Source organism: Rhyacophila brunnea, unplaced genomic scaffold (assembly GCF_057557595.1).
Source record: "Rhyacophila brunnea isolate RB1 unplaced genomic scaffold, BYU_Rbru_1.0 scaffold_11, whole genome shotgun sequence".
Taxonomy (NCBI): domain Eukaryota; kingdom Metazoa; phylum Arthropoda; class Insecta; order Trichoptera; family Rhyacophilidae; genus Rhyacophila; species Rhyacophila brunnea.
Window position 1 is genome coordinate 44272004 of NW_028232763.1, and position 12989 is coordinate 44284992.

The window sequence follows — 12989 nt, forward strand, 5'->3', positions numbered from 1 at the left end:
CGTTTCCAATCTCTTTCGAGTCAAAAACGGATATTTTATTTTAATATTACTTAAATACACATTAGAAATAATCATAACATAAAATCAATATATTTTGCATTATATAAAATCATAACAATATTTAAACAACATCTAAATTTGACCTAGCTGCAAGATTTTTTTTTCATTTGGTTTTCAATCCGCTATGAATTTTGGTACTCTCGTAAAGGGGTCTCTTAAGAAATCTTTTTACGAACCTTTTTTTTATTTAACGAATATTTTACAAGATTTTGAAAATCTAAAATGTCACATATTGAACATACATAACTTGAAAACACCTCAGATATTATATACCCACTAGAAAAAACCATATTTGAAAAAAATATGATGCTCGACGGGATTTGACCCGTATAACCACTGGTATCGCGCTAACTGTGCATTAACCAATTATGCTACGGGTCTCCTATATAATTGCGACAATTCAAACTAGTAAGTCATAAATGAAATAATAACGCAATTTCATAATAAACAGTAATTTATACGAGTTCAAACCCGTCGAGCATCGTATTTTTTTCAGATGTATTTTTTCTAGTGGTTATATATGAGGTTTTTTCAAAATATGTATATAATACCAACATTAAATGTAGGCATATTATGGAGAAGTAAAAATATTGTCTACATTTAAATTCTATGAACCAATTTATGGGTCCTACTTTACGAGGGTGCTTTATTTTAAATCATTTTTTTATAAAATGTGTTTTATCCTGAAGAAAATTTAGGTACATGAAAAATTGATCTATGAAAGCTCTTCAAAAGTTTGTTTCAAACAAACCGTCAAGACTGGATCTCAGCGATAGTCAACAAATGGCTGCACCTCAAATTGATAAATGGCATTTTTGTTCTCGAATTCATCTCACGTAATAGAAAAGGTCTTAAGGTTTGATCCTCGAACGCGAGAGATATTCCCGAGAGTGGTAGTAGCATTTAGAGCTCAGCTGATGTATCAAGCGCATCTATTTCGTCAAATATTTTATCAAGCAATCCATTTGTCTTAGCTTAAAGACAAAACACAGATACCTAACCTACACAAAAGAGTACACAAAAAAAAACATTTTTAGTAACTTACTTACGTCTTCTTTTAACGCGTGAAACTTCATTCTAAATCAAAATATTTATAGAACATATATAATTTTGAAAACACTTCTGAGAAAATATATGATAACCAATAGAAAAAATCTTTTAAAAAAAAATTAAGACACCCCCGCAGGAAACGAACCTGCATGTCTAGTGTATCGCGCCCACGCACAATGACCACAATGATAAAGGAGTCCTACTTAATTACGACACATTTTAACTATTGGCTTTTTTATTTTTAATACACACTGAAGCGCTTTCTAACTTGATGACACACACATGATTTTCCGCCCCTGTGGGGGGCGCTCCCATAAGGAGTAGTGCTCCCCAGCCGCTCGGTCTGAACCTGGTAGTCAATGTGCCACCGGTGGAATGATGATGACCCTCGACAAGGCCGAACAAAAACATACGAAATATGACATATATGTATAAGTCCCGCAGTTTGCTCTGGCAAGTCCCGCTACTTCCCAGGGTGAACTGCGGATGTATAAGTCGGTCACGGACCATGTAATATATAAGGTAATTAGGTTATAGGATTAAATTTGAATTAAATATATATTGGATAAAGGGGTTAATTAAGTTAGATTAGATGTAATATAAAATTTCATTTGTAATTATAATATGTATTGTAAATTGTAAATTAATATGTAATGCAAGGGTTAACGAGGTAATAAAGGGGGACTTATGGATGGGCGTTAGTAGTATATAGTAGTTAAAATAATTAAGATAATTAAGGAATTAATGTAATTTAAGTAATATTAATATTAATCATATTATGTACATCGATATCGCTATATGTTTGGTTGATAGTCTGACATCCGTCAACCTTATATAAATGTGTAGCATATGGCGGTATCGGTGATCAGTGTGGATTTGTAAGAAATACAACCACCCCTAACGGATAAAAAGGCAAGATTATTAAATCCAAAGGCAGTCTGTTTTGTCACTTGTGGGTTCCGGAGGTCGCTTCGGCGACGCTCGTTGTCCCGGGACCCTCACGACCACGTCTGCATAACTAATTAGAAATAATTAAGTTAATGTTAAATAATTAGTTAATAATAATCAAGTTAATTTTTAAATAATTAAATAATAATATTCGAATTAATTTTTAATTAATCAGTAATAAATGTGGTTATTTTTGTGACTTCGGATATTAGTTGACTCTTGTTTATTGAGACTTCGAACTGTGAACTTCGAATATTAATTGATTTGACTTTTTTCTTTTTTTACTAATTGTGGTGTATGGATAATAACAATAAATCGAGTTTCTTTTAATTATTATAACCTTTGGGACTTTCGATACCAATGTGAATGATACCTTTGGACTATAATCCTTGATGAAGGAATGCCATAAGGCCAAACATATTCTAATAACAATAAAATACGAGTTCTGAAGATTTCATCTGGTGTTTAATTGACTTTGTGCCCCGTGACTTCTTGGTTACTCCACGTCCATGAGGTTCCTGCCTGTTCCTCCACATTAATGAACCTCCACTTCCAAGTGCCTGAGCTAGTCAGGAAGTCGGAGGCCTTCATTGAGCTACTATTTTAGTGATCAGCTTTTGTATAATCAAAGTAGGTATTACTTTAATAATTACTAACCGATGTCACGGATCACTCCAAGATTTTTTGTTGTAACTTACCTGAACTTTCTTATAATTTTTAATTAACACAATACTTACGGGCCCTTTTAAATAATTTTGTAATTAACGTGTTAATTTGCATTTGAAAAGTAATTAGCAAAAACACAATTGTGTACGGCCCGTAAGCTATGGGTTACTATTTTTTTTATTCATCCAATAATAATTCACAAAATTTAAGAATTTAATTTTAATTTTTGAACATACATAATTAGATTGTTTTATTCCACAAATAAGAAAAACAGTTAATCAAAATATTTATGTAGACTTTAGTTCCAATATATTTTATTATTTAAAGCTATGTATGATTTAATTGCATTATTTTAGATATTTTATAGATAGACGAGTATCTTTGACTATTATCTAATATGGTTTGGTGTTCGAAACTCGATTTTAAAATCTAACCAACACCATCTATCTATAAAAATTGTATTTCAATAAAAATAAATGAATGCTGTATTTCGAAAACGTTACACGTCACATTTTAAAAAAGAGTAACTTGTTGCAAAAATCTTCATAAAACCCAAATAAACAAATGTAAGGAAACTTTTTACAAACAATTACTATAAAATAATATATTTTATATAAAAACTAAGTATTTGTATATAGGTAAGAGATTGTTTTTACTATTTTGACAAACACACAATAAATTGTGAGTTGTTATGTTTTCGTTGTTGTTAAGCTTTCAAATGCTTATGACTGATAAAGTTTAGTGTGCACTACTACACTTAACATCTTACCTCCACCCTTCGCCACTAAGTAACTTATATTATAAAGATGAAAAACATTAAAAAATTACTGCTGGAAAATACGGAATCCTTGAGGATCTTTGTGATGAGTCTAGTTGTTCACTCACATAGAATATGGCTTGATTTAAAATTAATAACCTCCACCTAACATTTTGTTATGGCATCAAACAATCGCCATGGAAACAATGGAAAAAGAAAATTGCAAATATTTGTTTGCCAATGTATTATTTGTATAGACTATATTGATTAACCTTATACGCGTAATAATCATTCGCTATATTATAAAACAAATATCTTGCCAACACAACAACGCTCCGAGCACTTCCCTTAATAGATAAATAATTCCTTACATACAAGAGCAAATAATAATAATAATTGCTTTTGTATGAGAGAAATCATTTGCAGCTAGCTACGTGCCGTCTACCTTTATAATAGTATCACGTTCACTTTATGATACCAATATAAAATATAAGTAAACTTTCTGCTTCGATCAGAAACAAACAGTCTTGCGCTATCTAACTCGCTTAATCATAATAAATATATTATATTTTTTAAGTTCATCATGACATATTTTTTTATGTATGCAGCGTTTATAATAATACTGTACATCGCAGTATAAAAATACGGAATGGTTGGGCCAATATTCGCATTCATCCTCTTTTTCCATCAACCTCAAATCCATAATTTTTACCATAAGACCACCAATCACGGGTCATGATCGACCGTGATGAAAAATAAGTTTAGTTACGAGTACCTACTCCAAGACAGCCGAGCGCGTATGTTTACTAAAGCTAGTTATCGCGCCCTATCTGATATGATACGAACGAGGGCGCATTAACTACAGAGTGATTCATACAAAACGCATCTGTTTTACCTTTGTTGTACTAAATCTGTTACGGTTTGAGTGAACGTCGCGTCTATATCATCCATATCATATCATCATCATTCACCAATATCATCAAGTGTACTGTCCGTTTACAAGTGCGTGAGTGTGTGAATACCAAACCGGCTCCAGCGTGCAGCAGCCCTCTGAACATAAAGGTCATTGTCTGGAATCCTGTGTAAACCTCTCCCTTAGATCCGTAATCCATCAACCAGCATCGACTTCAAATTACAGTCCACTGCTAAAAGCGCCACTACGAAGATCAAATTAAAATTCTACTGTTTGGGTCCACGTAGTGGCAACATTTTTTTTTAAATGGGGCGGTTCGTTACTACACACATGAGCCTCCATGTAACGTTCTTTGAAAAAATTTAATTGTTTTTAAATAATCTGAAACCAGCTCTAATATACCTATTATTATGATAATATATTATAATCTCATATCTCATAGTGGACAGTTGAGATGTCATAGAGACACATCCTCAAAATTCCTTGGACTGACTGGGTGACAAAAAATGTTGAAGTTCATAATCGAATGGGAAAGGACCGAGAAGTTCTGCGTAGTATCAAAACCAAAAAGTATCTCGACCACATTATGAGAGGATAAAAGTACAATATTCCCCAAGACATCATCACAGGAAAGATCAACGGTAAGCGTAGCTTAAGTTTAAGGCTTAAGATCCTCCGTGATTGGTACGAGTGCAGCTTCGCTTAAGTGTTCCATGTAGCTGAAGATAATGCAAAGATCGCCCTTGTTGTGGCCGACCTCTGCTAGCTAGCACAATTAGAATGAAAATATACAGTTTATGGATTGGAATAAAAAAGAATGGATGTCGTCGATCTGCTTTTCGAGATAAATATTACATTAATGAGCGTCGTTATTTTGTACGTGTAGCTAAGGAAGCCTGTGTTCCACTACTATAATATAATTCAATTATAACTGCGTATAACCGTATAGTATATTTTACATACAAATACAATACTCAGAATAGTAGAAAGTTGAATTTTTAGTTAAGTCACAATCTTGAAAAAATATTGGATAACTCATACACTTTTATTAACCTTCCCTTTAGGATGCTAATATCTTTCATCCGATCCGGTGATTTACAATATTACATTTAAATTGATCATGAAGATGACGAAGTCCATATTAACTGAAATATTTGGAGTTTAATGGGCTGGGTAAACCCCAAAAGCACTTTAAAACACCTTGCCGCAGTTACTCACTCACATAACAGTAAAAGCATAGCATACCACATCTTTGACCAGATCGAGGCCAAGAAAAATATAGAGGAGTATCTATGCTTTTCATGGATCCCATCGCACATGTGTATTGAGGGCAATGAAAGAGCGGATGATCGAGCAAAGGAAGCTGGTCATTTAGAAATTCTATATCAGTGGACCAGAAAACCTGGACTGGAAAGAGGCCACAAAGAAGATGTGCCAAAACATGACGTGGATAGATTTTCACAATAGGGCCTCTCTAAAAAGGGGAAATGGAGTAAGTCCATTCTACCATCCCCACGGTTGGTGCCCTGGTTTGTAGAGTCTCTGTTGAAGAGGAATGAGCTTAAGCTGATACTGAGGCTAAAAATAGGGCACACAATGGGTAAAAGATTTAATGTCTTCATGGGAAGAAGCGATTCGTAGCTCTGCAATAAATGTGATGTTTTGGAGGACATTATAGAATATATAGCAGTACAATTCCCTAAATATGAACGACACATAGTACAGCTGCGAATTGCGGATAGATTTGAAAATGTCGACGAGTTGAAAGGTGCTCTGGCAGTGGGTAAGACGGAAAACCTTGGCAAAATTGTAAACTTCTTTAACGTAATTGGAGTGAGGACCTGATCACCAAATCCCCTTCTAGAAGAGAAGAGGCGAGTGATACTGAAGTGACACTACAGTATATTACATAACATTTATAACAGTATATAACATTTCCACAGACTAAATGTTGTAAGATATAACTGGTCTTAGTATAATATAAATAGCTTACATACCTACTTACAACATATGTATGCCATAACAAAAATAATTTATAGAAATATTGATAATAATTACATTTTTTAACTCTCATGTCTTATCAACAAGAAATAATTATTACTACTGATAATAAAACGCCCTATTAGGCAGAACATAGTATTATCGTTCTACACAAACATTTTAACTGAGAGAATGATGGGCATTAACCAGTTCTGTTAATTATTAAGATATTGTTGAACGTTAATTTTATGCAGCACATATTATATTTTTTTATGATTTTACCGAGACTTTGACTACGACTCGCTATCATATCACCTCTTCTCATCCAGAAGAGGATCCGCCGATCAGGCCCTCACTCCAATTCTGTTTAAAAAACTTTACAATTCTGCCAAGCTCTCCCGTCTTACCCACCGCCAGAGCACCTTTCAATTTTATTGTTTGACATTTTCAAAGATATCCGCAATTCGCAGCAGCTGTATTCAGTGTCGTTCATATTTAGCGTATTGTACTACTATATGTACAAAGTCCGCCAAAACATCACATTCATCGCGGAGCTGCGAGTCGCTTCTTCCCATGAGACCATAAAATCTTTTTTCAATTGTGTCTTGTTCTTAGTCCCAGTATCAGCTTAAGCTCAATTCTTTACAAAGCAGGGCACCGAACGCGGGGATGGTAGAATGGACTTACTACATTTCCGCTTTTCTAGGGATGCCCTGTGGTGAAAATCTATCCACATGCGTTTGGCAGATTTTCTTTATGGCTTCATTTCAGCCCAGGAACATATAATATTATTATTTAAACTCATGAATTTAGATGTTAACGTTTTCCTCTGCAGAGGTAGTTTTATTTTTAATGTATCATATGGCAGTGGCAAAAGGTGACTTTTGGAAAGAGGTAGGCTGTGGAGATCTGATAAAAAGAACACACTTGTCAGGTATACTTACGAGAAATAAGAAGATAATACGATATTACTAATAATGAATAGGTCCACACTAATGACAACGACACACTAATTTAATGAAACTTTAAAAACTCACTGACGACATAAAATTAAGCGATTAGTTTAAATTACGTATTTTTTCAAAACATTTATACACATCAAAAATCATTGGATACAAGTTCTTTTTATTTTAAAATACAGTCTATATTTATTAATATTCGATTAAACACTATAAAAAATACTGTTTTTGGTTTTAGGCTCTGCGATCGGAGCTTACCTTAGTTCATACAATTCGATAGACTGGGCGTGGCTACGTGACGGAAAGTCCATATCAAAAAAATTGAGAATTATTTGAAACCAATTTGAGAACTTTATTTACGTCAAAACAGATGGCGCGCTGTGGTATATTTTTTAAAACCTTTGCAGATTGTCTGTGTAATTAATACATTCTTATACATATGGCAACTCTCGTTAGCAAAGTAAACTATTTCATAGAATAATATAATCAAGTGATTATATAAATAAGTCAATATACAATTAAAAAATATTTTCTTAAAAAGGTAGGCTTCAAATAATCGCCTAGTATGGAGTCTTTGTCACTGTCATGTAGTGAACGACTTCTTTAAACCACTGAGCTTATATGGTGCACCAAACCAAGCAAATCTCGCGAAAATATTTTTAGACTAAGCATAAATTCTATTAACATTAATCTGGCTAATTGCCACCGTTGTGAGAGACGTCTACTATCACTATAAACTGTGAAGACGAATCTTAACGAATGTTTGTACTTTAAGTTATTTGAATTGTGAAAATAGTCATTGTTTAAAGTGAGAAATTGTCTCTGCCGACTAAATACGAGATGTAAAACAAGGGGTGGGTTTACGTAGATGCTTTAAACTTTCTCCTAATGCGACAAATATGTAAAGGTCCTATAGAAATTTTCAAGGAGTAAGTGTATTTAGTATAACTACTTAATAGTAATGTTGAATTCTGGTCTTAGTTTTGATGTAACACCACCGGAACCTTATAAAATGACCTTTTGTCATCCATTGTGTATGTGTTTTTTACATTCAATTCAATTAATTATATTTAAGTTTTAAAAAGTAAACAGTATAAATTAATGATGTTCACAATAATGTGAGATGAAATAACTTCTTCTTATCCGATCATATCCGTTTGGTAATTAGTAGCATAATATGGACACCACAGGGTGCCTCCAAGAGTCCCTGTCGCTCGCCAGTTTTCTTTCCATATCTTGCCAGTTTCCAGTAGCTCCGCCATATAATACGGTACATAATTAACTTAACCGTATTTTTTACTAAATTAACCAAAAATATTGACTTTATCTTCATACCATCAACACGTACTTACTCCTGGTTTTGCCCTAAACATATCAGTCAAACTAATATTTAAGAAGCTTACTATCAAAGTCGGATAAACGTCAAATCCCACTAAACGCATATTAAAATATATTATGGTAGTGATGCTCTTAAAATATCAAAAACGTTCGTTTTCATATAGATTTTTGGGTTTAAAGTTATGATGTAATAGTATGAGAAACGATCACTTTACACACGTGTCCTGTAAATTTTAATAAATGGCTTATATCGCACTTTGATACTCATGTTCTCATTTACCAGCTTCAGCGGGTTTATTTTATACAAAAGGCTGCTTTCGTCCGCTAAAACCGCTAACTAGGGTATGTTTGTATCAAATTATTAACACATATTGTAACAATTATAATTAGCCGGTATTAATTGTTGCAATAAATGATATATTTTAACGACATGCCCCCTGCCTGTGCTAAAATTTAGAGCATGAGCGATAGATAGAGAGCGAGAGAGAGACAGTTTCAACTGATTAACTGATTACAATACAATTACAATTATAATATTTCAATATAAAATGTATGTAACAAATACTAACACATTATCACGTTAGCATGTTAGCGGTCGATAGTCGCCTTTTGTATAGAATAGACCCGCATGTCTAGTTTCATTAAGTCGTTTATTCATATGTCTTCTATCTTACTCTAATGTATAATACGAAGATTATTCGCGTGCAGAATGCTTTCTCACTCGCATTTGTGGCTAATTTTTGTTCTGGTCTTGTTAAAATAGCATTATAAGTACCTAAGAATTACGAATTGCCGCTTTTTTCACGTGTCAATTTTGTCATTCAACTTACAGCTGTTGAATGACTCTAGAAAGTCAATAATTGTTAGGTGGAAACCATATTTAAACCAAGTTACCAAATCAACTTGTTAGCTGAATTGAACGAAGTTCAAGTCTTTTCTTTACTTTTTATCGATTCTTTTTGCCTACGCAAGTTGCTTAGAGTGAACAAGACGATAACAACTTGCATATGTACATCAAAATTATTTTACCTTGCATACTAATAAATAAATATCATGCGTCATAAAATTTTGTTGTTTTAGGTTCTGAATTAAGTATGACGTCTTTATCTAGAAACGTTTTAAATTAGTATTCTGGCAAATAATTTACTTGACGCCATCTTGATAACGACTATAATTGCTTCAATTTAAATCGGTATGTGAGAATAGTTCTATAAATTTAACTTTCAAATATTTACCATAAAGTTGAGCAACAAAAATCTACAGGCAAGAACACGGTATAAGGCATATTTTGAAAAAAATAGCTATGTTAGGTTCGCGGCAAAGTTACATCATCTATTTTTTGATTGGATAGTCAATAAAAATATAAAATGACGAAACCATAAACATCTTTCTTATACTAAATATAATATGAGCAGATAAATGTACTTACGTTATCAATAATCGATGTAGATAGTGGTTGGGCCAATTGTGGCATCCCCGATACATCTAACCTACCTGACACCATTGTAATTGTTAGGCCTACTTTTATTAAAACATTAATACGTTATTTATGTGCACTCATTTTGACCGTTAATTTCCGCGCACAAGGTGACTCAATAAACCATAACGCGTGAGAGTGGTAGTGCGAGTGAGTACTACGTACCTAGCCTCATCATCATTAAAGGTCAGTGCCTGGCATCCGTGGTATAACCCCCCCCCCCCCAGCATTCGAATCATTCCGTCATATAACAGTCCACTGAAAAGCGCTCCCAGATAGTATTAATAATTTTAAGTAAAAATGTAGGTAGTAAAAATAAATAATGTACTTATTTTAACAAACATCAAGAAATTACTACACACTACTTACAGCAGTATGAGGATTTTTGATCTTCGTCGTCAAGAATACGTGTATTAATTAAGGCTCTAAGTACCAAAAAGTAGTATTGCCTGTAGTTACAAAATACTGAGTCATTGCAGTAAAATTTCATGAAGCAGACCTTTTGAAAAATGTGGTTTTACAGTGTGAAGCAATCACGGCAGTTTCTATAGTTTTAGGTATTAAGAACTTGCAAGTGTCAACACACCATCGACAGCCATTTTATATTGAATGAGGTTGACCACTGTAATGTTATTTACACCATTATAAATAAAACGGGCTAACGGACTTACAACGTCGACAGGTTTAAATATTTTGCTGTATTTTTTTGACTTGCTTGAGGCACTTAGACCATAGTTGAAGTTATTGGCGTTAGTATGTAGAACACTTTTCTATAAAAATGTCAGTTTTTTTTGTTTTTGGTACTTAGCGCCTTAATTAATACACGTATTCATTAGTATTTTAACGTTTTTTCGATGATTTTCACAAAAGGGATGTTTCCTCAACCTAATAAAGAAAAACGCTATTTTACATAAAACAGTTAGCCGAAAAATTGCGATATAATTATTTGGTTTTTCTTATTTCTATCATGTCCGGAAACTTGTACGATTGCAATAATTGTCCGTATAACAGTTTAATATGTGTTATTTTATCGGACATAGATAGAGGTTGGTATAGTATTGAGTAAATTAGAAATACTTATATTATTTTAAACTTAAATATTAGGTAATTATAAAAAGAAATGGTGGATTCTCGTATGTAACATGACAGCGTTATTATCAGATATTTGATACCAATCAATATCAAATTAATTTTCTTATTGAATTTCATAAAATTGGAACATTACTGTCTCCAATGCTGATCTCAATGCTATACAGCCATCTTTCACCAGTTCATGACGAAATGCAATACGTAAAATTTACATGTTACCTATAATATAATAATCTTGAAAGACTTAAGGATAATCGATCAAACTTAACATTTTTACCTCATGTTTGATATACTTAAACTCTTCAAATTTATTTAGTTTGACAATACAATCGATACATAACGTATAATATAGTTTTTATAACATTTTATTTGATATATACTCACTTTAAAAAGTTTATAAAAATGAATAAAAAAAAATTACCTTGAAAGTTTATCCAAATAAAAATGTATACACTAAGAGTGTTTTTTTCTCGTTTTTTCGTGTTCGAAGACACCCGTATGTCGTACATCAGACATTAACTATTTTTTTTTACAAACTTTTACAGCCTAGGAAAAAATATTTCATGTCACTACCAGATACATCTACCTATACTAAAAAATAGTATGCCGGTGACATTTTCATTCGACGCGGTCTCATAAAAATACGTCTCCACGCAATATTTCGCGATTTTATTTGGACTATAAATAATATTGGTACTAAAATTTCAATAATTTTATCGGAAGACAAAAAAAGAGACATATTTTGCGCAGAATCCCTTGCTTTGCGTACTATTTCTGTGTGCGAAACAGGACAAGTCTAAAATTACATTTTTTTTTTGTTTATGACAGAGATTCTTAATCGGTGTGCCGTGAAATATTGAAAAGTCTGCCTTATGATATCGTTCATACTTACGTACGCAATGACCTTGGCCCCCACAAGGGGAGGAAGACAGGGCTTTTATCTAAGCGTCAGGGCTTGGGGGGGGGATGACGGATCGACTAGATAAGTGAGATGAACACACATCACAAATATGCAGTAATAGTAAAAAAAATCGCCTGCGGCACTATTTTACTTCTAGAGTACTGATTGTGCGATGCATATTTTGATTATTATGTATGGATTCATATACACAAAAAATCGCTAAAATACACTTAATTTTACCTTGAACACTATTTGGAAAACGCTATTATAGAGCATCACACTGTCGTTAACCTTAGTGATGGGTAGGGATGATCCTGATCAGGTGGTCCGCTTTAGGATATGGGGACTATACGGGGGGGCACACTAAAATATGCATTTCATCAAATTTAATATAAATGGATAAGCTTTATAATTATTTTTTTATTCAACGAATAATTTTACAGGATTTTAAGAATGTATTGAAGATATATAATAATTTTAAAACACTTCTGATACAAATATTCACACTAAAAAAATCTTTTTCAAAAAAATACGACACCCAGCAAGTTCAAACCTGCGCCCCTGGGACTCGCGCCCATGTCCCCTGACCAATAAGTAATACCTATCTAATTTCCACGAAGTTAACTAGTGGTTTTTGCAATAGTTGCTTAAAGCAAAATAAAATTAGATATATCGGCATTAAATGTATTTGAATGATTTAAATTAATCGGTTTTAGCAACATAAGTACATTATTACGTACGCTTTTGTTGAGTTTTGGGACATATAAATCATTACAATAATTTTAGTCATATTCTATGAAATTATATAATATTATAATGTATTTGGTACTGTTACATTTTAGATTTATCGG